Genomic DNA, 24,576 nt, shown 5'->3' with positions numbered 1-24,576 from the left:
ACATCCCAGGCACTGCCGCCACCTCCCCTCAGAAGCTGGGTAACCCCCGCCCTCGTCCCCACCCACCCCACTTGCCTTGTCTGGGACCCCGGGCTCTGGCTGCCGGGTGTGGCTGTGTTCCGGGCGTGAGGGCAGCGGCCCCTCCCTGCACCCCCCGGCTCAGGCAGCTCCTGGAAAAGGGAACCCAGGTGCTGGTCCCCAGTTTCCCTCCTGCAGGTCGCAATCTTCGGGGGGAGAGGACTCGGGGTGCTGCCCGGAGGGCTGGGTGTTCCGGGGCCTTGCCTTCCTGGTCCTCTTGCTCTCTGCGAGGAGGCTGTCCCGGGCCCGCACCCTCGGCCTGACGCGGCCGTTCTTAAATATTGAATAAACCCACGCTCGCAGCGGCCGCTCCCACTGCGGAGGGACCTGGAGACTGACGGAGCCTCAGTGATGCGTCGGCTGAAAGAGCTTCTGCCCTTGGCGTTCCCACCTCCGGCAGCTGCCGGGCCTGCCCCAGCCCCTCCAGCAGCCAGCCCTGCGTGGGCTTTGCCCCTTTCCTTTAGCTGTGCCCGGGGGGGCAGCAGGGAAGGCCAAGGAGCACCAGGCGGGCTCCGAGGGCTCATCTGTCCCTCAAACTCTGACCGAGGTCCGAGTGCAGTGCGTGCTGTGGGTGCAGTGACGCGAAACATTATACGAAGCAACCCCAGCGGGGGCCAGACCCATAGGACAGCAGGGAGGGCGCTTGTCTTGCACACAGCTGACCCAGGTTGGATTCCCAGCATCCCTTAGGGTCCCCTGAGCACTGTCAGGAGTGATTCCTGAGTGCAGAGCCAGCCGGGAGGAATCCCTGAGCATCTCCAAATGTGGCCTCTAAACAGAACAACCACCACCACCCTAGAGGAGAAGACAGAACAGCCCACGCAACAGAAGACAAGAGAAAGCGCCTGTGGAGACGGGAAGCGGCCCTTTCCCGAGAGAGGCGGAGCTGTGTGCCCATCTCCCAGATGGGCAACCTGAGGCTCAGCGCGATTTAGAAACCTGCTCTTAGTCGGGTATCAGCGGGGCCGCAGGTGCACCGCAGGCCGCCGGGCGGGACCCCACGCCATGGGGAAGGGCTGCGTGGGCTCTCACCCCGTGGGGGTCCCATTCCCTGCTCCAGGCAGGGGTGCAGGGAGGAGGGGCCAGCCAGGAGCACGGCCAGCCTGTGGAGCTTCTTCCGGTCTCACCCGGGAGTGCCCTGCCGCAGCGGCGGGCAGCGGCGGCAAACTGATGAGGTCATCCTTGGCTGCCCCAGCCCTGGCTCTTCCCCACCCAGCCCAGCAGGAACCGGCAGCGGCGTGTGGCCGGCACGGCACCGGCTCGCCGCACCCTGCACCCAGCGGCTCCCGCCTCCCCCCACTACCTCCTGGGCCACCCCCCTCTGCCCTCACCGCCAAGTGCTTCTCTCCTCTCCTCACTCCCTCAACTCCCTTTGGCCCTTCAGTCGCTAGGGCCAATGCCGCTTCATCCAGGAAGCCCTCCCAGACAAAGCCACCTTTCTGGGGGACACGGCCCCCCTTCCCGAGAACCCTGGCCGTGGGCTTTCATCACACATGCACGAGCGAGATGACTGGCTCCCGCTGGCCGCCTTGAGAGGAAACAGCAAAGCCAAGTTGTCTTCTGGGCTCTCAAGAAGTCCGACAAAGGCCCGGGGGGGAAGGCCCAGCCTCCTGGCGCAGGGGCACGGGGGGCAGGGAGGACACCGGCTCGCCAGGCCCTGCAGACCTTTCCAGGAGTCCATCTGAATGGCAAACGCTTTGCAAAGTCTTCCTGAGCTCCCCCACCTCCGGCAAGGTCGAGAGCAGCCCCCTCCCGGCCGGGTTCCTGTGGGGGACGGTGATCACCAAGTCCTAAGCGTCCCTGGTTTATTCATGACCCTTTAAATATGTATCAGAAGCCGCGGAAAGGCAGCTTGGATTATTTTTACAAAACGGGATTTTCAGTATGTGAATACGATACAATGGAATGAACCATGGAGTATGAATAATCAATTTTTTGACTGTTTCTCGGGGTGGGGGTGTTAGTTTTGCCTTTTGGGGCCTCACCCACTGGTACTCAGGGGCTATTTCTGGCTCTGTGCTCAGGAGGGACGCCTGGCCGTGCCCGGGGAGCCAGCTGGGGTGCGGGAGTCTCACCCGGGCCTCAGCTGCCTCTGGCTGTACCGACCACTCCCCCGCTAGCCTGACTGCTCTGTCCCCTCCCCCACCGGCCAGTTCCCAGTAAGGCTGTTGGAGCCTGGCCCGGTGTCCAGGGGAGGGCTGGGGCGTTGGGCCCTTCCCCGTGAAAATTAGGGTCTGAAGGAAAATCCTCAAAGACCCTCAGACCCCCTCCTTAATCAGACTAATATTGGCGGTTCAGCCCAAAGAAGACTCCAGAACATTCCAGACCAAGACAACCTAAGAAGATATCCAGACAGAAGCCAGTCCAAAAGCCCATTCAAGGCTCTCGCTGCCCTGGGCCCTTGGAGAAGCCCACTCTCTCCCTTGGGCACGTTACTCTCTCTCTCTCTCTCCCCCCTCCCCTGTCTCTCTGTCTCTCTCTGTCTCTGTGTCTCTTGTCTCTCTGTCTCTGTCTCTGTGTGTATGTGTGTGTCACTCTCTCTGTCTCTCTGTCTCTCCGTGTCTCTCCGTGTCTCTCCATCTCTCTGTCTCTCTGTCTCTCTCTGTCTCTCACTTTCCCTCCCCTCCACCCCTTCACAAACCTCCAAATCTGTTCTGCTTCACTGCTCGTCTACTCCTGAAATTCCTTTCTGTTGCGTGAGACAAGACCCTGTAAGCCTTGGAAGGTGTAGGACTGACTCTCCTTCCCTGCGAAGAGCAAATCCTCGTCTCAACCTGAGCACTCGGGTGGTGGGAATCAAGTCCCGTGCCAAGAAGACCCGGCGCACGTCAGGTGTGGCTGGTGGGCTCTGGCCCGCGCTGAGCAGGGGCGAGTCACAGACTTTGACTGTCCTGGTCTTCCCAGCTGGGCCTCGGGGTGACAGAGGCGGGTCGGGAGAAAGTGACCGTCTCTCCCTTCCCGCCTCACAGCAGCCACCAGTGGGCCCCCCCCCGACACCAGAAGCCCTGACGGACAGGCGGGGGGCACGGGCCACTGTGCGGAGGGCTCCCCGGAATTCGTGCAGACCCGGAGGCGCCCCCCGAACAAAACTCAGTTCTGGTTTCCAGCCTCGGGGTCACGGAGGTCAGGGTGTGCTTGTGGTGGCTCGTTCCCCCAGTGCAGAGCTGGGGGGGGCCAGAGTCAGCACCCGGAAGGACACCGGCTGCCCAGGCCCAAACCACAGCTGCCCGCTGTCCTGGGGTGGGGGCAGAGCACCACCCAGCCAGCGTCCGGGGCGGAAAGAGCACTGGCCCCCGAGAAAGGCAGCTTCCCGCAGAAGGACCCGGAAAACCCCCTCGGCTTCATCCCAGGCGACACCCCCCGGGGAGGCCTCCAGACTCAGAAGACCCCCACAGCTTAACGATCGACAAAAACCCGCTCCCAGATACCCAGAGCCTCTCAGAGGGGCGGGGGCCTCGGGCTGCCCGGGACAGCTCATGTTATGGCTTCTGTTTGCCATGGGGGACCAGCGGTTCCAACACACAGGCCCCAGGGACGGCACGGCAGGGAGGACCTTTGCCTTGCACGCAGCAAACCTGTGCAGCTAGGGTTCCCTGAGCCCCGCCAGGAGTGACCCCTGGGCACAGACACGTCGGGAGGAAGCCCTGAGCACTGCTGGGTGTGGCCCGAAAGCCACAAAGCCGAGAAACCAATGCAAACCCCCTCTGACTTACTGTCACTGTTGCTGTGCTAAAATATGTATTTTGACATTAATTGAGCAGAGAAACAAAACAGCGTCCGGCTGGGGGGAAAATCTGTTGTCGGCAGATTTCGCTTCGCCCGACTGTGAGAACATCGTGTGTCTCATTTTTCTGCACGGCCAGTGGGCGCTGGAGTGTGGGCCGCGTCAGGAAACTGACCATGGCCCGAACGGGAGGGTCGGCGAAGCGTCCACCGTGGACCCATGAAGAATGTGGTTCCCGGGGAGGGGTCCCGGGAGCTCAGCGTCCAGCTAGATCCTTAGAGAAGCCGCTGACGGAGGAGGAGACAGGGCTGAGGGGTCAGAGGTGAGTCTGGCCATGCCCTGAGCTGTCCTGAGAGCTCGGGCTGACCGTGCTGTGGCCTCGAGGATGCGAGGGCCCCTGCGAGCCACCCCCCTGCCCCCCCATCACCAGGAGAGACTTAAGAGAAACGGAGGACCTGGCCCTGCGTCTCCTGCCCTCGGAAACCAAAGCCCCCGCCGTGAGTCCAGAGCGTAAACGGATATACTCGGGCAGGTGGGCGCCTGTGTCACAGTCGGGTTACCGCGAGAGAAGCAGCTCCGACAAGCTCCCGCTGGCAAGGAAAGAACTCCTGGCTAATGAAAGCAAACAGGACAGTCGCTTGGCAGACACGGAAACGCTCGGTGGGGCCCCCTGAAACAAATCTCTTCTGTGTCCATTAGGCCTCAATTTATAAAAACTAAACTAAACAAAAAAAAAATACAGAGGCTGGAGCAATAGCACAGTAGGGGAGGGCGTTTGCCTTGCACGGAGCCACCCTGGGTTCGATTCCCAGCATCCCCTAGGGTCCGCTGAGCACTGCCAGGAGTAATTCCTGAGTGCAGAGCCAAGAGGAGTAACCCCTGTGCATCGCCAGATGTGACCCAAAAAGAAAAAAAAATATTAAAAATGAACACGCCGTCCCACGCATGGCCCAGCCAGAGCGCTGTGCTCCCCCTGCACACCCCCCGCCCCCAGCCCACATCTCTCCCACCTTCCTGCGGTTCCCTGTGATGCAGGCAGGTAGACTAAGGAGGCCCCCACCCCGCTATGTTTCAACACGGCAATGAAGTTTCTGGGAAGTAAGAAAGCCCCCAGTCCTGAGTCGGGCCCACCGTGTAGATACTGAAAGCAGGACCCTGTAAGACCTTCTCAGCAGCCGACCCCAAGGAGACGGGACCCCGCCCTGCAGAAAGGCCTGGCGGAAATTACTGGAGAACCTCAACTGCTTCCTTTAATCTGACTGACCCTCAGCTAGCCCAGACCAGAGAAGGTTGGACCCACCCTCCGAGAGAAGGTCCAGCAGGAACGAAGATCAAGAAAAGGGCTTCCAAAGAAGACCACTCCCCACTCTCCCCGCTCCTACAAAACAGCCCTAGCCACGGGCTCTTACCTAGCCAGGAAGCCCCACGCGGAGGCGGCTTGGAGAAACCCTATAAAAGTCGCCTGGAACACGGGAGGGCACACATGTGCTGCCCAGGCCCGTGAGCTGCTTGTGCCCACGTGGCCGAGCACATGTGGTGCCTGCATCTCCCCTCCCGAGGGGTGGTCTTCCCTGTCTAATGCTGGGGTGTGTGCAGGGGCTCTCTCCACCCTTGGAGAAGCCCGCCTTCTCTCTCTCTCTCTCTCTTTTTTTTTTTTTTTTTGCTTTTTGGGTCACACCTGGCAATGCACAGGGGTTACTCCTGACTCCTGGCTCTGCACTCAGGAATGACTCCTGGAGGTGCTCAGGGGACCCTATGGATGCTGGGAATCGAACCCGGGTCAGCGCATGCAAGGCAAACGCCCTCCCCGCTGTGCTACGCTCCAGCCCCACGACTTGCTCTCTTGAGCGCGTTACTCTCTCTCACTTTCTCTCCCTCCGTCCTCCTCCTAAAAACTTCCCCGTAAAATCCGTTCCACGTCACTGTTCATCCACTCCTGAAATTCTCTTCTGCGAGGCAAGACGGGAGCCGGGTCACCCTGGGTCCCGGGCGGCAGAGGCGGGTTGGGAGAAAGTGACCGTCTCTCTCCCTGACCCGTAAGCCTGACCCTCGGGGCCCACCGACTTCACTTGGGGCATTTCAGCCGCTTCTGCTGTGGCATTTGCTGCTCCGCCCCCCGGCCCCGCCTACCCGGATCATTCTGGCTCCTTCTAGAAACAGCTCTCAGCCCAAATGTCACCCACCACCCCCAAAAGCCTCCCGGCCGCCCTTTCCATAACCAAATTAGCTCTTCCTCCTCCCTCCCCGCCCCACGTGTCCTTCCCGCCCGCCTCCAAACCCGCCTGTCTGGGTGTCCTCGCCCGCTGGGGCCCAGGGGCGGCCCGGGGTGGGGGGGCTCCGGCCGGGCCCTGCTGAGTCCCGTGCCTGGGGGAACGGTGCCAGGAACGCCCGGCCAACCACCCGGGAATCGGGGAACAGGGCGATTCGCTGGCAGCCTCCTCCAGACGCGTCCAGCGTCCAGGGGGCTTGTCAGACCGCGCAGATCCCGGGGCCATGGAGTCCCAGGGACGCAGAGACTGTCCTCGAGGGCCGCTGAGGGGCCCCACACAGGGGGACTCCTGGCGCAGAATCGCCTGCAGCCTCCCACGGGACCCTCCAAGCCACCCCCCAAACCATGCGCGCTGCCCTGAGTGGCCTCTCTCTGGCCCTCTGCCATCTCTCACCACACCCTTCTCGTGACAAATGAACAAACCACCGGCTGCCTGTGTGTGTGTGTGTGTGTGTGTGTGTGTGTGTGTGTGTGTGTCGGGGGGGGCGGTCAGTTCCATGGGGGGCAGGAGGGAGCCGGCCACTGCGGAGAACAGGGCGGCCGGGCGGCATCTGTCCGCCGTGGCTCCGATCCTCGGCACAGGGCACCCGACGAGCCTCCCCCGCACTCTGCTGCCGGGACCCACTCGGCTGGCCCCGGGACGCCACACGCCCAGAGCACCCCGGAAGCCCCAGTCCCCACCCCAGCTCCCAGAGCCCCTGAGGCAGGCCTGGCTCGGGGCCCTGGGGGGCTCTCGGAGATGAAGCTGAAGAGGGGTGGAGAAGTGCAGGGGTGAGGCCCGGAGAAGAGGGAAGAGAGTGGCAGGGTGGGTGGGGACGGGGAGACAAGAGGAGGGTGGGCGGGACACGGGGCGAGGCAGACAGGCCCCAGGACCCCAGGGCTGCACTGGGGCGGGGCGGGGGCGGGGGCACCGGGAGCTGCTAGGGGGGCGTCTCACAGCATCTGCAGGGGCGCCCACCCCCTGCCCACCCGGAAACCACCATCCTGCAGCCCTGCCTCGCAGCCCCGCGTGGCCGGCACCCAAGCTGCTTACATAACCGCTTCCCACTGCACTGGGCTCTGCATGGAGCCGGCTGCACACCAGAGGGGTGGGCGGGGGGCGGGAGGGGAGCCAGAGGCCGGAGACTGCCGAGCTCAGGGGCAGAGACCACCCTTCACTGCCCACCCCGGACCCCCAGGGAGACTCCACCCCACACTGCCCACCCCGGACCCCCAGGGGGAGACCACCCCCCGCTGCCCACCCCCACAGACCCCCAGGGAGACTCCACCCCATGCTGCCCACCCCTCGGACCCCCCCAGGGGGAGACTCCACCCCTCGCTGCCCACCCCACAGACCCCCCAGGGAGACTCCACCCCATGCTGCCCACCCCTCGGACCCCCCCAGGGGGAGACTCCACCCCTTGCTGCCCACCCCACAGACCCCCAAGGGGGAGACTCCACCCCTCGCTGCCCACCCCACAGACCCCCAAGGGGGAGACTCCACCTCACGCTGCCCACCCCACAGACCCCCAGGGAGACTCCCCCCATGCTGCTTACCCCACAGACCCCCCCAGGGGGAGCCCACCCCTTGCTGCCCGCCCTCGGACCCTCCGCAGAGCAAACCTCCAGAGGCCGGCTGCCAGCTGGGTTTGCGTCCTGCGGCCTGAGGCGGCTGCTGGACGCCTCCCCCTCCCCCAGCGCCCGAGGCGGCTCAGCGCAGTATCTGAGCCCCAAGAGGTGGTCAGAGCCCAGGATAGCCGCCTTCGAGGAAAGCAACGGGGCCATGCAAAGGGGGGGCAGGTGCCTGGGCCCGCCCCTGGCCCCCCGCTCAGAGCCCGCAGGCTGGACACTGGGCCAAACTGGGGGCCGGAGCCCCCTGCAGCTGCCCCACGGAGACGCTCCCGCCGCAGGGGCCGGGAGGCAGCTCGAGAGCAGGAAGTGGAGGGGCCCAGTCCCAGCACCGTGGCCTCTGCTCCCCGCAGAGAGGGGCCGGCACCCGTGTGCAGCGAGGGGGCAGCGGGGGGAAGCAGGGCCCAGCGCGGGGGGCATGGCAGGGCCACACCGAGACGTCCCAGGCGAGGGGAAGCCGACGTCCCCACTCCACGCCCGGCTCCAGGCAGGAGCGCCCAGGAAGGACGTCACCCGTGTCACCCCAGGCGAGCGTGCGGGTGGGCAGTGGAGCTCGGGACCCCCCAATCTGGCCCGGGCGAGGCTTTTGCATGCCTTGAGCTCCAGTTCCAGCCCCTCCCCGGGCGGCGGGGCCCCTGCAGGCGGGGATCAGCCCTTGGTGCTCTCTCCTGGTGCTCCCCGGGAAAGGGGCTCTCCCCTGGCCCCAGCTGGGGGGCCCGGGGCGAGAGGGGGTCGTCCTGGCACCCCTGTCCCCAGAGAGGCCCCGTCCTGCAGGTGACCTCCGTGTTTGGCCCCCAGCGGAAGCGTGTCCTTGTTGCTCTGCACGCGCGCGCGGGCCAGGGGGAGGCGGCGGCTGGCCCGGGCCCCGAGTGGTGCCCACGCGGAAGCCGGGTGTGTCCATGCGCTCACCGTGACTCATCAGGACCCACAGACGCTAAGTCAGCCAGGCCGGGCGACGCCAGAGCGACCGTCCCCTGTCCGGCAGCCGAGGCCCCGCTCACCGCCTCGCTCGCTCAAGCACTCAGTCAGGAGGGTCAGCGCGAGCGCCAGCTGGGCGGCCCGCCCGGCCCCACAAGTGGCCCCTTGGGAGGTGACCTGAGCACCTCGGGGGGGCTTGTGGTGGGGGGGGGGGCAACTGGGCAAAGCAGAAATGCTCGGGGCTCGGGGGAGAAGCCCTCCTGGGCTCTCAGGGATGATTCAGCAAAAGCGTCTGAAGCCAAGGAGGGAGCTGCTAGAGCTCGCAGGCGTCCCCCGCCCCCCGCCCCGTGCCCCCCGCCCCATACCCCCTGCCCCTTCCTCGTGCTCCCCACTGCTGCAGGCTCAGCCCCGAGCACCAGGCAAGCAGGAACCCTTAAAATCCCCAGAGCCCCTCTCCTCTCCCCACTTTACAGATGGAGACGCTGAGGCCCAGAGAGCTGACGGGACGCAACCAGGAAATGCCAGATCCGAGACGGAGACCAGGAGCTCCATTTCCCACACCACAGCCGGCCACCACACGGCACTGCCTCTCTTCGTGTCCCCGAGGGAACAACAAAGGCTCAGAGAGGTTAAGGGCCTTGCCTGAAGTCACACAGCAAGACAGCACTGCCGTCCGAATTCCAGCTCCCCTCTGGCTGCTCCCAGGGCACTGCAGTGCCCAGCTGTTCCGACCCCTGATGACGGGGGAAGGAGCAGGGCTGGGACACCCTTCAGCCCCCCTCCCCCACTGGTGCTGCCCCCTCTGGCCTCCCCACAACTCAGCCAGCTGCATCCTGGGGACGAGCCAGTTTCCGCTCCGGGGTCCAGCGCGCCACTACCGGGTCCGCGGGGTATTTTTATCCCGGTTACAGCCCCGGCGCTCAACAGAAATAAACCTCCGTGTGCTCGACGCCTTCACATCCGCGCCCGAGCTGTCCGCTCCCCGCGCAGGGCCCGCAGGAGACGGGCCAGATGGCGCGGCGGATTCTATTAGAAGGCGCAAACCCCACGTCCCACCCGGCAGGCCTGGGGCGGCGCCCTGAGTGGGACCCCGAGACGCAGAAGCAGCAGGGGTGGGGGGTGGGAGAGAAGGAGCCAGCCGGGCTCCAGCCGGATGTCCCAGGCCCCCTTCGACTGTGGGACCCCCTGCCCCGGGAGCCAGGACCTGCCCGGGCAGAGGTGCCCTGTGTGTGCCCCCGGGCTGCCAGGCTGTGTCAGGGTGTGGGGGTCTGCGGCCTGGGCTGGGGCGAGGCTGAGGGGCCTGGGAGTGGCTGACTTGCTGTGTGGTCTCGGGCCAGTTGCTTTCTGTCTCTGGGCCCTCCCAGGGGAGAGAGGAGATCAGTGTTTGGGGTCCTGGGTCGGGCAGGATGGAGGCCCCCAAGGAGCGTCTGCGAGCTTCTGCATCTCGTGGGAATGAAGCGCTCGGGGGTGCCTTGCCGTCACCCTGGGGCTGAGTCCGAGTGTCTGGGTACTTTGGGCGCTGCTCAGACAGGCACCCCCGCAGCTGGCCGTGGAGACCCCACGGCCTGGCTCACCCAGCAGGACCCTCAGCCTCAGGACCAGGGGGGCCGTGGGGTCAGCGGGAATAGAGCCTAAGGCACAATGGGGAAACCGAGTCCCAGAAAAGCCGAAGGCACTTTCTGAGGCATCTCCCTCCCCCCTGGCACACCCCAATGCATCACTTCAAACAGGAAGGGGGCGGACTCTGGGTCTCAGCCCCCGCCCCCCAGGTTAACAAGGCAGGGCTGCAGGAACCAGGCGGGGGTCACCTCAGTTGGCGGCGGCGTGGGGTGAAAGGTCAAAGTCTCTAGGAGGGCCGACCCGTGAGGGATGCTCAGCTGAAGATTCCCCCACCTCCCCGAAAAGTCTCCGTAGAATGTGGCCATTCAAGAGTTAATGCTTCCTACAGCCGGACCCGGGGGGTCCTCCATATGGTCCAGTGTGACCAGGGGGTGCCGCAACGCCCAACATTCTGAGTCTCCCCCGGAGACCGGCTGTGCAATGTTCCGGGTTCGAGCCCCGGGGCCCGGGGCCTCGGCACCTGCGCTCAAGGCTTCCTTTGCTCTCAAGGTCACACGGCCGGCGAGGCGGGGGCGGGGGGGGGGGAACCGGGCACTGACTCCCGAGCAGCCCCCACTGGCTCCGGGCAGAATGACAGCGTGGGGGTTGCGTGTCCCCTGGGGCTCACGCCCCCCGGGGCCTGGTGCTCCCAGCCTCCCGCCTCCGAGATCAAGAAGCTCGGGAGGCAACCGGGGGTGTGGGGTGCGAGAATGGGGGTCCCTGAGATAACAGCAAGGAGGGGGTGTCCCCGAAGCAAGGCACGCGGCCCCTTCTGGGGGTGCCCGTCATGCAGCAGACGTCCCGGGACCCAGCGTGAGTTGGGGGAGCGGATGCTCAGGCACTCCACCCCTCCCTCCCCCCGTCCCTCTCACAACCGGGTCGGGCCAGGCTTAGCCCACGCGGCTCTCAGGTGAAAAAACCCAAACAGGGGTCAGACCTGGCCCGGCACGGGGCTGCCGTCAGACCCTGGCACCCGGCCCCAGACTTCATTCCCCACCACGAGGGGTGCAGAGGGGGGTCTATGGGTGACCGTGGCGATGGCTTACAGGTCCCACCACCTGTGAAAGCAACACCCGGCAGCTTCCCCTGCAGGGAGCGCTCCCCTCTGCCCGGCCTGACCACTTGTTCTGAGCCGACCATGAGGCTTGCAGGGGCCTCGGTCCCTGGGCACTGGAAGCCCGACCAGCCCAGCTGGCAGAAGCCACCAGGATTCGATTACTCAGCCCAGCCGGGGAGATGGAGCGTCGAGCCCTGCCCGCCGCCAGCCTCCCCGTCCGCCCGCCCGAGAGGCGGCCAGGCTGGGACCCGCCAGCCTTAGGAGGGCCACCGCCACCGACGGAGCACCCTGCCGCCACACCTGAACGTCCCCCCAGCCTCGCCCCTCCGGGCCAGGCTGGCCACCTGCCCGGCGGGTGGATTCACTCCGAGCCACTGGCCGCGACTTCCTGCGTCCTGTGCTGCAGGGACAGGGCGACCGGGCAGCAGCCGCGGCTCTGACCGCCGACAACACGCGCAGCTGCCACCCCCTCCTGGGCACGGAGCCAAGGCCGCGCTTGGCCGTGGGGCGCTGCTGAGGCCGTCAGACGGCGCAGGGACCCCTCCCCTCCCAGGGACCCTCCATCCCACGGGCATCCCGCATCGCAGCAGAAACCACGGCCCCCCTCCCGCTCGCCCCCAGCCCCTTCCTCTCATTGCCAAGAACAGCACGTACCTCAGCACCGGAGCACTGCAGGGGCCGGCACGGGGTGCGGGTGGGGGCGGGGGGAGCCCGGTTCTTGCCGAAGCCTCTCTTCCCTGCGGAGGGGAAGAGGCGAACTCCCAGCGACTTGGTTTGGAGGCTCCGCGGAGGTGCCTGCAAGAGAACTGTTCGTTTGACTCTCCTACACTTCCCAAAATAAAGCCAAAGCACCAAAGCACGCGCGCACGCACACACACACACACACACACACACACACAAGCACACACAAGCACACACACACCAACCCCTAAATCATGCACAACCGAGATGCGGAGAAATACCCAGCAGAGAAGGAAAACTCAGCCAGTCCGAGGGCAAGGAAACGGCTCTGGGGCTACAGTCCACATGGAGGCAGGTCTGCACTGCAAGCTGCGCTCTCTCTCCTTCTCTCTCTCTCTCTCTCTCTCTCTCTCTCTCTCTCTCGCTCTCTCTCTCGCTCCTCTCTCTCTTCTCCCTCTCTCCCCTGTCTGTCTCTCCACGTCCGTCCGCATAGGCAACTCCCGGCTGGCTGTAGACGAATCAATTCCTCTCCCCGTGCCCAAATCAGCCGCTGCTGCCAACAGTGCTGCAAATCCTGGTGTGAGCGGGCGGGTGTGTTGGAAGGGGGGGGAACCAAGCCTGTCTCCCACCGGGATTTATGGGAGACGCCTGGAGAAGCATCTCCAGCGGGAGGGTGGGAGGGACGACGCGGGCTCACCCAAGATCCCTGCGGCTCAGCACTGACCAGCGGAGCTCGGAAATCAGCACCGCGGACAGCGCTAAAATGCTGGGGGGAGGGGGAGGAGGAAGGGAGGAAGCGGGCGGGGAGGGTGCAGTGGGAGCGGGGCGGGAAGCAAGCCCTGAGGCAGAGAAGTTAAGTTCCTGGCGGGTTCTGGGAGCCGTGCGGTAGGGGAGCATCTGCACAGCCTGATCCTGTTACTCCGCGCCCTCTTGCCCACACGCACGCCCCCAGACGCTCTCTGCTCAGCTCCTCTGCTCCGGGAAGGGCTGCCCCCACCCCCACCCCCTGCCCGTGGCGGAGCTTCCCCTAACAGCAGAGTCCTGCCCTGCAGCACATTTCTGACGGGGACCTTCAGAGCAGAGAGGGAGGAGGCGGCCCAGGGAACAGGCATCTGGCGGGTTTCTAGGGGTCCGTGCCCACAAACCTTGACAAGTTATTTGGCGAGAAAGGCTCCCCATTTCCCACGCGAGACGAGGGGAATGACTGTGGAGCTGCCGTACGGGCAGGAAGCAACAGAGAGACTGCCATGACCCCACGGTCGATAACACGCCCCATGGGTCAACTGTTTTGACAGCGGAAGAAAGGCAGTGGCAGCCAACCCAGGTGCCCGTGTCACCTTTCAGCAAGAGGCTGGAAGTGGCCGGAAGATTCTAGAAGAATGAAATCAGACATCTGAGCCCTGGCTAAAGAGCTCGCCCTGAGAGCTGCAGACTGGCTGTCGAGGGAGAAGTCACCATCTGGACATGGACATTAAGCTCTAGCAGGCTTTCTGCGGAGAGGTTCCCGGGACCCCCGCGCTCTCGGTTTTAAGGACCTTCTACACCCGCTGCACAGCAAACGAAACAGTCACTCCACAGAACAGAACCTATTTAGAACCCAATGGAATCGAGTGAGCATTTCCCTGCAAAGTCCAAGAGAAGCCCCTCCCCGGGGCCTCTCTGCTGCTCCACGTGGCCCTCACTCAGCTCTGCCCCTGACGAGGTGGGGGGGTGGGCACGGCCGCAGACTGCTCTCCCCTGGGGAGGCAGGACTCAGCACGTCAGAGTCTGAGATGCGACTTTGAGTTTTATTTCTGAAGATGGTGATCATGGCCGGGACCGTGGTCATCCTGGTGGTGAGGATGGGGACGCTGATGGGGACGGCAATGGTAACCACGGGTGACGGCGACAAACACGATGACAGCGACGGTACTGATGACTGACATGATGACGGTGGTGATGGCGGTGAAGTTCATGGCTCTGGAGATGGTGACGGTGCCGAGTGGTGCTGATGATGGTGGCAATGGTGGTGAGGATGGTGGGGGGTGGTGGTGACAGGGAGGACAACCGTGGTGGCAGAGGTGGCACTGAGGGTGCTGAGGATGGCGACGGTGATGGTGGTCCTGGTGTGGCAACAGTTATCACACGCTGTGAGCGGTCTGAGAGACACACTTTCAGTAAGTAACTCTGAATTCAGTAACTCAGTAACTGAATAATTACTGAATAATAACTCAGTAATTCAGTAACTCTTTCTTTTTTTTCTTTTTGGGTCACACCCAGGGACCAGGGATGCTCAGGGGTTACTCCTGGCTCTGCACTCAGGAACTACTCCTGGCGGTGCTGGGGGGACCCTATGGGATGCTGGGGATCGAACCCAGGTCGGCCGCGTGCAAGGGAAACACCCTCCCCGCTGTGCTGTCGCTCCGGCCCACATTCAACCTCTTTCAACCGATCATCCCAATTTTACAAACGAGGAAACTGATTACCAAGGAGTCACGTCTCCTGGACTGCAAACGGCCGGCAGGGTTTAAACTCAGCCTCCACGACCCCGAAGCCCATCAGAATGTCCCTCTCCAAGGCCGGTCCCAACACAGCCCAGGGTTCGGGGATCAAGATCCTGTAGCATCTTTTCTGGAAGAACTCGAACCCGGTCCCTCCACTTTACAGATGGAGATGCAGAGGGCCAGAGAAGAACACAGCTGACGGGCCAGGGAGAGGCAGCAGGGCACTGTCCGGGGTTCAGCCTTGCACTGTCCAGTGTCCGGGCTTCAGCCTTGCAGTGTCCAGGGTTCAGCCTTGCAGTGTCCGGGGTCTAGCCTTGCAGTGTCCGGGGTTCAGCCTTGCAGTATCGAGGTTCAGCCTTGCAGCACTACCCACAGGGGGTTCTTGATAAACATGGGGGCCTGATTCGAGAAGCTCAGAGAGGGACTAAAGGCCTCTGGGCTCTGTTCCCCGGGTGCCGTCCGTAGCCCCCAGCTTCCCTGGCAGACGGGCACCTGTCCTGGGAAGCTGCGTCAGATCTCCCCCAGGGCAGGAAGGTAGTGTCCGGCCTCTCCAACTCCGCCCCCCGCCCGGACACAACCCTGGGCAGCGGGGGCCGCTCTTCCTCTCTGCAGGTCTGCGCGAGGGGAAGGAACTTCTGCCCTATTCGGACGCGCAGCCCGAGGCCCGGCTGGATACACGCGGCCAGGGAAGGGGACGAGGCCAAGACGCACACGCAGACCACCGGACTCGGGCAGCCCAGCCCAGCCCTGCCCACGGGAGACCTCTCCAGCGCCAGCCTCCCTCCCGGCCCGAGCACTGCGCTTGCACCCTGGGCGTTGCACCCTGGGCGTCTGCCCAAGTCTCCCTCCACTGAAAGGGACTTTGCAGCAAGAGGTTCCTGGGATGACGCGTGAAATGGGAGCTCTGCTTCCTTCCAGGGGCACCTGCTGCCAAGGGAGGGCTTCAGCCCTCCCCACAGCCCCCGGGCCCCCAGCTCCCACCCCTCCTGGGCCTGCAAGTTCCTGGGACACCCCCCTCCTGCAGAGACCCCGCAGTTGGGCAGGCGCCTGGAAACCAGACACTCAGGCCATGGCCGGCCAGAGCGCGAAGGGACGGCAAGGCACTGGCCCGGGCACCCTGGCTCTGGGCCTTCTTGGTCACCCCCAGGGAGGCGGGTTGTGGGGGTGGCGTGCACCCTGGGGGGTTCGTGTGCACCCTCACGGGAACTGCACCCTGCCTCTCGCTGCCAACCTGGTCTGGAAGTTTCTCTGAGTGAACAGAGGCGGATGAGCCTTACAGGCCCGAGTAACCGAGCACTGGCTGGGCCTGTGCCGTCTCAGCTCTCAGCCAAACTCCTTCTTTCCCAAGGAGTCCCTCAGAGCGCCGCCAGACGCCTGCTGATGCCAAGTGACAGAGACAGTGGAATGGAACCGTCAAAGCACAGGGTGGGGGGGCTGGAGCGATAGCACAGCGGGGAGGGCGTTTGCCTTGCACTCGGCCGACCCAGGTTCGATTCCCAGCATCCCATAGGGTCCCCTGAGCACCGCCAAGGGTGATTCCTGAGTGTAAAGCCAGGAGTAACCCCTGTGCATCACCAGGTGTGACCCAAAAAGCAAAAAAAAAAACAATGCACAGGGTGGGCCAGAGTGACAGGACAGCGGGGAGGGCGCTTCCCTCACACACGATGACCCAGGTTCCATCCCCGTCACCCTGTACAGTCCCCTAAGCCCTGCCAAGGAATAACTCCTGAGTGCAGAGGCAGGAGTAAGTCCTGAGCATCGCCGGTGTGGACCCCCAAAACGAAGCATCTGCCTGTGTTCCTCCCTAGCTCTGACCCCGCCAAGCTGTGTGACCTCCAGAAAGCCAGTCACCCTCTCTAAGCCGGAGTGTCCCCCCCACCTCTGCAGCAGGGGGCAAGATAGCACCTCTGCATAGGACACGTGACGGTGACAGGTCACAGCACACGGAAGCCCCGTGCGGGTCATGGTCATTTCCGGTTGTTGCTGTGACCGTCGTGGGAGGGATGATGGTCCCGAGGGTGCTGTGCGGCCTGAGGTACACGGGCTGACAGGAAGGGCCCTGTGTGCTTGTTCCGGTACCTGGCTGCCACCGAGGCGAGCGGGCACGCACCGAGGCTGACATAGCGGCCGGCTGGACTCCAGCCAACCTCTCACGCCCTGCCCTCCAAACGCCTCGTTGGCCCTGAGCTCCCCACTGGGCACTGGGCAAGCGCCCCTCCGCCGGGGGGGGGCTGCCCCTCCCTGCCCTGCCCGCAGCCCTGCCTCATGCCAAAGGGAACAGAAGGGGCTGGCAGTGCCTCCCCACTCCAGCACGCGCTGCGGCGTGTGCCAGGGCACGGCTGCGAGTGGACAGCCGGTGCCACCCGGGGCTCTGCCCGGAGTCTCCCCCCGCCCCAGCCAGCTGGAACACAAGCCCGGCTTGGGGACCTCCGAGTCCACAGGACCCCAGAGCAAGTGCCACGTTCTGGTGCCCACAGCATGGGCGGGTGATTCCTAGAACCCGCCTTTCACTTCCTGGGGGCGAGGGAGTGGGCGCTGGCCATGCCCGGTGGGGCCTTGTCGGAGCCTCCCGGGGTCCCGCCCAGGGTCCCGAGCTTTGGGCCACTGAGGAAGGCCTGGACGAGATCCTCATCCCTGCGGGCCACAGGGAGACGGCAGGGCGGGCGGGAGGGGCGGGAAAGGCTGAGTTGGGGGTTGGCACCATGCAGGGGCAAGAGGAGAAGCAGCGTGAGACGCCAACCCTGACCCCACCCAGGCAGCGAGGGGGAAGGGGACTCGCGTCTCCCACAGAAACTCGATTTCTCAAAGCCTCAACGGGGATCGAGGTGGGTCCCCAGACAGAGGCCACTTCCTGCTGGACTTTTAGGGGTTCCCTGCAGGAAGACCCCCCTCGGACCCCCATCTGACTTACCCCTGGAAATGGAAGGATCAAATTCTCCCCCCGGCCAAGCTGGATTCTGCCGGCATTTCCCAGACTCGAGCTGGCGGTGGGGAGAGGGACGGGGAGCTTTGCTGAGAAGCCTGGACCCCCAGGACCCCGCCAACGCCGAGAGGGAGTGGCCTGGGGCCCCCAACTGCCCCCTCGGACCTGTGGGGGTGGTCCCTGAGATGGACCTCACCAGGGGATGAGCCGGGGCCGGGTGCGGGCGTGCGCAGAGCCCTCCGCCCGTTAGCCGCGGCTTCTATTATTAGGCCTCTCATTTTATTATTTATTTTTTTTGATCATATGCTCTGCCAGCGGCTGGGGAGTCAGGCGTGAGAACACAGAGGCCCCCCAATTACAGGAAGGCCCGAAAGGTGTTAGTTACAGCAGAGCCCCGGGAACGACCTGGATAGCTTCCCGGGGGGAGACCAGCCCAGCCAGCTCCTGGGCAGACCAGGGAAGCCGGGGGGTGGGGGTGGGGGTGTGGGGTGTGGGGGTGGGGACAGCGGGGCACGGGACCAATGCCCGGGGGCCCCCACAACGTTCCCTCCCTACTCTGAGTCTGGCTCCAGTATCTGGGCGTTCTCCAGCCTCACACTTCCGTCGGGCTTCCATCGGGGGTCCGGGAGGGGGTGAAGGTGGGTGTCTGCGGCCCCTCAAGGGCGGCAGCAGGACACACACACACACACACACACACACACAGGTGAAGCTCTCATCTGGGGCCTCCAGAGAGAAATCACTGAGGTGCGAACAGGCGCTTCCATGGCGGCTAAACGTCAGAGATGGGACAATGGACCCAAGGCGTTGGGCTGGGCAGGGGGTCACGCGGGCTCAGAGTGGGGGTTCCGGAACACGCAGACCCTTGCCATCCACGCTCACGCTGCCGGCTGCTTGGCCAAGTGTGGGACCGTGGGGTGAGTCCCCCGGTACCCCCAGTCTGCTCGGGGACCGTGTATATAGACACCACAACCCGTTTTTCTGAAGGGAGACTCACCTGGAGGTGCTCAGGGCTGCCTTCTGGCTCTGCACTCAGGAGTAACTCCTGATGGTGCTCGGGGGACCCTATTGGATGCCGGGGATTAGACCCTGGTGGGTTGGGGCTGGAGCGATAGCACAGCGGGGAGGGCGTTTGCCTTGCATGCGGCAGACCTGGGTTCGATTCCCAGCATCCCATAGGGTTCCCCAAGCACCGCCAGGAGTGATTCCTGAGTGCAGAGCCAGGAGTAATCCCTGTGTATTGCCGGGTGTGACCCAAAAAGCAAAATAAAATAATAAAAATAAAAAGTAAATAAAAATAAACCCTGGTGGGCCATGTGCCCGCCCCACTGTCCCATCGCTCGGGCCCCACCACACGTTTCTGGTCCATTCACTCATGTGGGGCTGCTTCTGTATCCAAAACGCAGGACCACATCTTTGTCTCACTCACAAAGATGCTATTTCCTAATCAGCTCATGTTCTGAAGCCCCAGGTAGCCGGAGTGTGTGTGTGTGTGTGTGTGTGTGTGTGTAGCGGGGGGGGGGGGGGTGGTTAGGGTTCAAGTCCCCGCAGAGGGCAGTGATGGGCAGGGAGGCCCTGGCCAGGATATGCTGGCCAGCTCTGCAGTGCCCAGTGGGCTGGTCCTAACCAAACCATTGCTCCCTGGGCCTCATCTTCCCCACCTGCAAAATGGGAGGAGATGAGACTGTTTCCATCCCAGTGAGCAACTTCATCTGAGAACTACTGCAGCACCTTCCACTTGATGAGACACGATTTATCTCTTTGGGTTTTGGGTCCCAGCCGGCAGTGTTCACGTCTTGCTCCTGGCGGGGCTCAGGGGACGCTATGGGGTGCTGGGGATTGAACCCAGGTCAGCTGTGTAGCAAGGCAAGTGCCCTCCCCGTTGTACTATGGCCCTGGCCCTGAGACGCCTTGAGAACAGGGGTGATTAGCTGGGCAGCTGAGCGTCTCACACAGTCCAGCTGCAGGGGCCTGGCCGGCCCTGCTGCCGTGCTCTGCTCATCGGGTAAAGGAGACAGCAACTGCAGGGCCGCCCCAGCCAATAAGGGGGTGCAGAGGGGCACTATAGCAGGTTGCAGGGCCCCTGGTGCCACGGTGGCTGGAGAAGTCCCCCAGTGCCTTGCTGGTGTCTCTTTAGACTCCACCGGACTCGAGAATGTTCCCACCCACCTTCCCTTTCTCTGCCCTCCACCTGGGGTCTGACGGCTGCCAACCTCCCCCCTGCCTGAGAGGTGATTCCCCGATTAAATTCATTTACAGGGGTTAGGAGCACAGGTCAACGCTTGGAATCGACCACAAGTGTATGTGTGGGGAGGAGGGTAGGTAAGATCAAGATAATTTCTCGCTACTATGACAATAGTAGCGAGAAATTATCACGCCAGGTAAGAACCGAGGGTTAAAAGTAGGTAAAGGGATATACCTGGTGACCTTTCAGTATCTGCATTGCAAAACACGATGCCCAAAAGGAGGGGGGGGGAGGGATGAAGGGAGGGAGGGAGACACACAGACACACAGACGGACACACAAAGAGAAGAAAAGTACCTGCCATACAGAGGCAAGCTGGGGCATGTAGTGGGTGACGGGAGGGAACTGGGGGACACAGGTGCTGGGAAATGGACACTGGGGGAGGGACGGGTGTTGGGACACTGTATGACTGAGACCTGATCATGAGCAGCTTTGTCAGGGTCTATCCCACAGTAATTCAAGAAATATAAATTTATATTTATATTTATTATAAATACATTTATATTTATAAATATAAATTTATATTATAAAATAAAGGAAATAAATTTATTTTATTTATATAAATAAATTTATAGCATAAATAAATTTATAATAAATAAATTTATAATAAATTATAAAATAAATATAAATTTATATTTATAAATATAAAATATAAAGAATTAATAAATTCTTTGGCATTTGGCCCCACCGTTGTGTCTGTCCGCTGAGGGACACAGGCCAGCCCAGAATCCCAAAGGTCATCAACAGCTTCTGCCCAGTCCGTGTGCCAAGCGGGCCCACGAGGTTTCGGAGCTGCTGCTTCTGGGGTTGGTACATGCCCAAGCCTGACCCACCCATCGTGCCACTGCTCGCAGGAAGACTATTGGCACACAGATGGCTCACCTGGCAGAGTGCAAACTGGGAGCTGCTGCCGGTGTCTTTGCCACCCCCTTGCCTGTAACTGGGATTCCATGCGAACCACAGGGAAGATGCAGTTGGAGCGCCTGGATGCAACTATGCCTGAAGCTGCTGTGCTTAAGTCACCACGGTCCTTTTTTCTTTCTTTAGCCTATTTGAGTACTTTGACTTAAAAAGGTTTTTTTTCCATCGTTTTCCCGACACCACTTTTCCGAGTGAGGCGATAAGTCTAGAGAGAGATGCTGCAGAGTCCAGTTCACATCAAAGATGGGACAAGTGGGTTCCTTTCATCTCACTTCCAGGGCATTGGAAGGATTTAGAGATGGGGTGGAGGTGGGGGGGCGGGAAATACAAACACCCAAAGCAGCATGAGTGGGAGCCAGCCTGGCTTTGGGCTTTTTAAAGAAGCCTCTCCACAATTAGGATTTCCGAATATAACCCCTCTCGCTCAACAGAGCCCGGCAAGTACCTAGACAGCGACTTCTAAAAATAAGAGAAATAAAATCTGTCTGTTTTATGATGAATCACAAACACATTTCATCTCTGGCTCTTCTGTTCTGGAAGGTGTTTCCCTCCTTAAGGAAAAAAAACAGAAAGAAAGCAAAGAAAGAAGGAAAGAAAATATGTGGGGGTCTCAATCCTCTTCTCGGGCTCTGCCCCTAACGGGGGTCACCTTCTACAAACCACCCCCGTGGCCGTTTGTCCTACCCGCGGGGCAAGAAGCTCCTTGGCGGTTCTTAGCTTGGGAACCAATAGGGGCCCTCGAAGCCGAGACTCAGTGATGCTTTCTCTCTGGGTCCCCACAAATAAACAAACAAAGACATAAATAAAGTGTTGGCCCCGCTGAGACGCGGCGAGCAGCACGGCGGGAAGGCGCAGAGACGCAGGTGGGCGCATTTCCCTCTCCTCGCTCAACCTCTCCCCTCAGGCCAAGACAGTGAATCCTAACGCGCTCAGCATCCGTTCCTGGGATCATTCGTTGGCCTGATGGGAAATTAGTAGCTCTGTCTGGGCAGATGCCGATGGCAGAGGGCTTGGCTTGTGCCAGGGGCCCTTCTGCCCGCGGGGCCACTTGTTTCTCCCTCCCTGGCCCGACTCTGAGGGCCTAAAGGCCAAGGTGCCTCTGTGTTCCCCATGTGCGGCCCTCGCTGGCCTGGTGGCTGATGCTTCCCCCCCCATGCCCTCCGAGCCTTGATTAAGGGAGCAAGTAAACGGAGGAGCAAGACCAAGGTGGGGGCGGGGGCGGAGGCTCAAACCTCCGAACTGCACTGAGCAGATGCCCAGGTGTGCCCAGGCCGGCCTCGGACCAATAGCACCCCCTTGGCTGGCCACAGCCGCAGAGGGCGTGGCTAAGATTGCCCGCACCCCCTTCCCCCACCACCACCACCCCTGCGCTGGGCTCGGCCTGGCCACTTTGTATGCATGAGCTCACCTAATTCTCACAGTCTAGGAAGCAGGTGCTAATATCGTCTCTGCAGAGCTCGATGTACGTGGGAGATGGCCTGCAGACACGTAAGTGACCTTAATGCCGCCTCGCCTGTCCCCGCAGAGCTGGGGTGGAGGCGGGGGGGGGGGGTGGTGAGTGCACCAGCGTGGGGTCCCGCAGTGCCCTCTACGGAGAGGGGTTGCTGATTTCTCGGCCCCTTAGATGGGACTAGCCTGGGAGTCCTTTCCGCCAGCAGGCGCTGGACCTCCGGGGGCACTGCCACTTCCTTTACTGGACTCTTCCTGCCCAGTAGCCAGCACGTGCCTGAGCCTGCGGGGACAGGGGCGGCCCCCGGGATTCAGAGCTGTATGCAGCCAGGTCCCGCCAGAGTGGCCCTGCTGCCCAACACCCCACAGCCCAGTGACCGCTCAGAAGGACAATTTCTGTGCCCCTGGCACTGGGCGGCTCTCTCTTCTGTTTCTGGAGAACCAGAGAAAACCATCAGGAAACGAGGAGATGAAAGTGAATTGCTTGCAAGTTTCCCTGCACAGAGCGGATCTGAACCAACCTCACGTAATCCAGCGTAAATACACGGTAATGCATGAGATCACCAATATTAGGGGGTCTTGTGAGTATATCATCGATGTTGGCTCCAGACGGGGCCACGGTTTTTAACTCACTTATCAGTCACTCATGTGTGGCCAGGCCCTTACTCTTATTTTTTGTTTTGTTTTGTTTTTTTTGGGTCACACCCAGTGATGCTTAGGGGTCACTCCTGGCTCTGCACTCAGGAATCACCCCGGCCGTGCTCAGGGGACCATATGGGATGCTGGGAATCGAACCTGGGTCGGCCGCGTGCAAGGCAAATGCCCTACCTTCTGTGCTATCACTCCAGCCCCAGGCCCTTACTCTTATTTACTTTTATTTTTTTAAATATAGGAGTATCACTGTATCACTGCTCATTGATTTGCTCCAGCGGGCACCAGTAACATTTCTATTCGTCCCTGTCACGTTCAGGGTCAGGGGAATGAGGCCCATTATTGTTACTATCTTTGGCATATAGAATACACCTCGGGTAGCTTGCCAGGCTTTGATGTGCGAGATTCTGCATTGCTCTCTTCCAGGAGCTCTGTTTTATAGTCTCTGGATCTTGGCCATTGATGAGGTTACATGGCGATGGGGGCAGTTTGTGGGTGTGACTGCCAAACTACTGGAAAACTGGGGATCTGGGTGGAGGAGGCCCAGTCCCGATCCGAGCAGTCTTGGAGATCTCAGCTCCGGGTCCCGCATACCTGGGTTCCTCTGTAGGATGTAGGAGTTCTGCTATTTATTCTGCCACTGATGAAAGCTGACTGAAGCTGGAATAAACTCCACATTACTTTTAAAAAAAAAATTTTTAATTGTGAGATAGACCATTACAAAGCTGTTCATGATCAGGTTTTAGTCATACAATGATCCAGCACCCATCCCTCCACCAGTGCATGTTTCCCACTACCAACATCCCCATTTTCCTCCCCCCGGCCCCCACCAACTCCCCCCAAGCCTGCCTCTATGGCAGACACTTCTCTTTCCTCTCTCTCTCTCCTCTCACTCCTCTCTCTCTGTCTCTGTCTCTGTCTCTCTCTCTCTCTCTCCCTCCCTCCTTCTCTCTCCTTTTGTGCATTATAGTTTGCAATGTAGATATACAGGTACTTGGAGATCATCGTTTTTGTGCAGGGCATTTAGTATTTTCACCGGGAAGGTGGGGCTGGAGTGGACCCCCCTGCAGCCGCTTACCCCCGTCCTTTACTTTTCTTTTTTCCAATCTTTTTTTTAAAATTTTTTTTTATTGAATCACCATGTGAAAAGTTACAAAGCTTTCAAGCTTAAGTCTCAGTCATACAGTGATCGAACACCCATCCCTTTCACCAGTGCACATGTTCCACCACCAAGAACCCCAGTATACCTCCCATCCCACCCACCTCCCCGCCGCCTGTGTGGCTGATGATTTTCACTTTACTTTCTCTTTACTTTGATTACATTCAATATTTCAACAGGAAACTCACTACTATTAGTTGGAATTTTCCCCCAACAATCAGACCTGCCGAAAAGGCAGCATTTGATAATTAGTTTTCCATTGCTGAGAATGAAGGGCATATGAGGTCACGCAGTTTTGAATTTCTGGTATTTTAGTAACTAAGTCCAGAGAAATTTCTGCCAGACATTGCATCATTGCAAGCTTGCACCATTGTTTAGCGGGCCTTATAAGCTGGCAGTCACCATGCCGCCACCAGGGAAAGAAAAAGCCGAGAGAGAAAAACCTTTCCCCTCCCCTGGCGGCATGGTGCTGTAGCTTAGTTCACAGTCTGGAGGCATTTCTGCAAGGAGCTGCTGGTGCCGAAAGTAGTGGGCCTCTGCGATCATGGGCGTTCAGCAACGGAGGGGCCGCACGTGTGCGGCCACTCGGGTCAAATCTGGGCGGAGAGCGGCACCGGTAACGCCCCCCATCCCGAGATCTCCCGCGAGTCCCATTGCTGCAAGCTCGTACCCGGCCCTTACTTTTAACTGCATATATCTTTGACTCAGGCATTCCACTTCCAGGAGCTGTGGCCGATTTATTTACCCACGTGTCCAAAGATAAACGCCCCCAAATGTGCCTTGCGGCACCATTGTACAAACGGAAGCCAAGAAGC

General features: G+C 61.3%; 1 protein-coding gene across 1 annotated transcript in view; it reads right to left on the bottom strand.

Moving 5' to 3' along the window:
- RPH3A (rabphilin 3A) overlaps positions 1-12,521 on the bottom strand; it is a 59,480-nt gene extending 46,959 nt beyond the window's left edge. Inside the window, exons 1-2 of the mRNA XM_055146628.1 lie at positions 12,216-12,521; positions 11,908-12,048 (exon numbers count right to left, since the gene is read on the bottom strand). The gene's annotated coding sequence lies outside the window, so the exon portion shown is untranslated. The remainder of the gene's footprint in view (positions 1-11,907; positions 12,049-12,215) is intronic.
- Between the last annotated feature and the right edge of the window lie 12,055 nt (positions 12,522-24,576).

The sequence above is a fragment of the Sorex araneus genome, chromosome 9, assembly GCF_027595985.1.
Source record: "Sorex araneus isolate mSorAra2 chromosome 9, mSorAra2.pri, whole genome shotgun sequence".
Classification (NCBI taxonomy): domain Eukaryota; kingdom Metazoa; phylum Chordata; class Mammalia; order Eulipotyphla; family Soricidae; genus Sorex; species Sorex araneus.
Note: the sequence above shows the minus strand (reverse complement) of the source record. Positions and strands in the feature narration are given on the sequence as shown.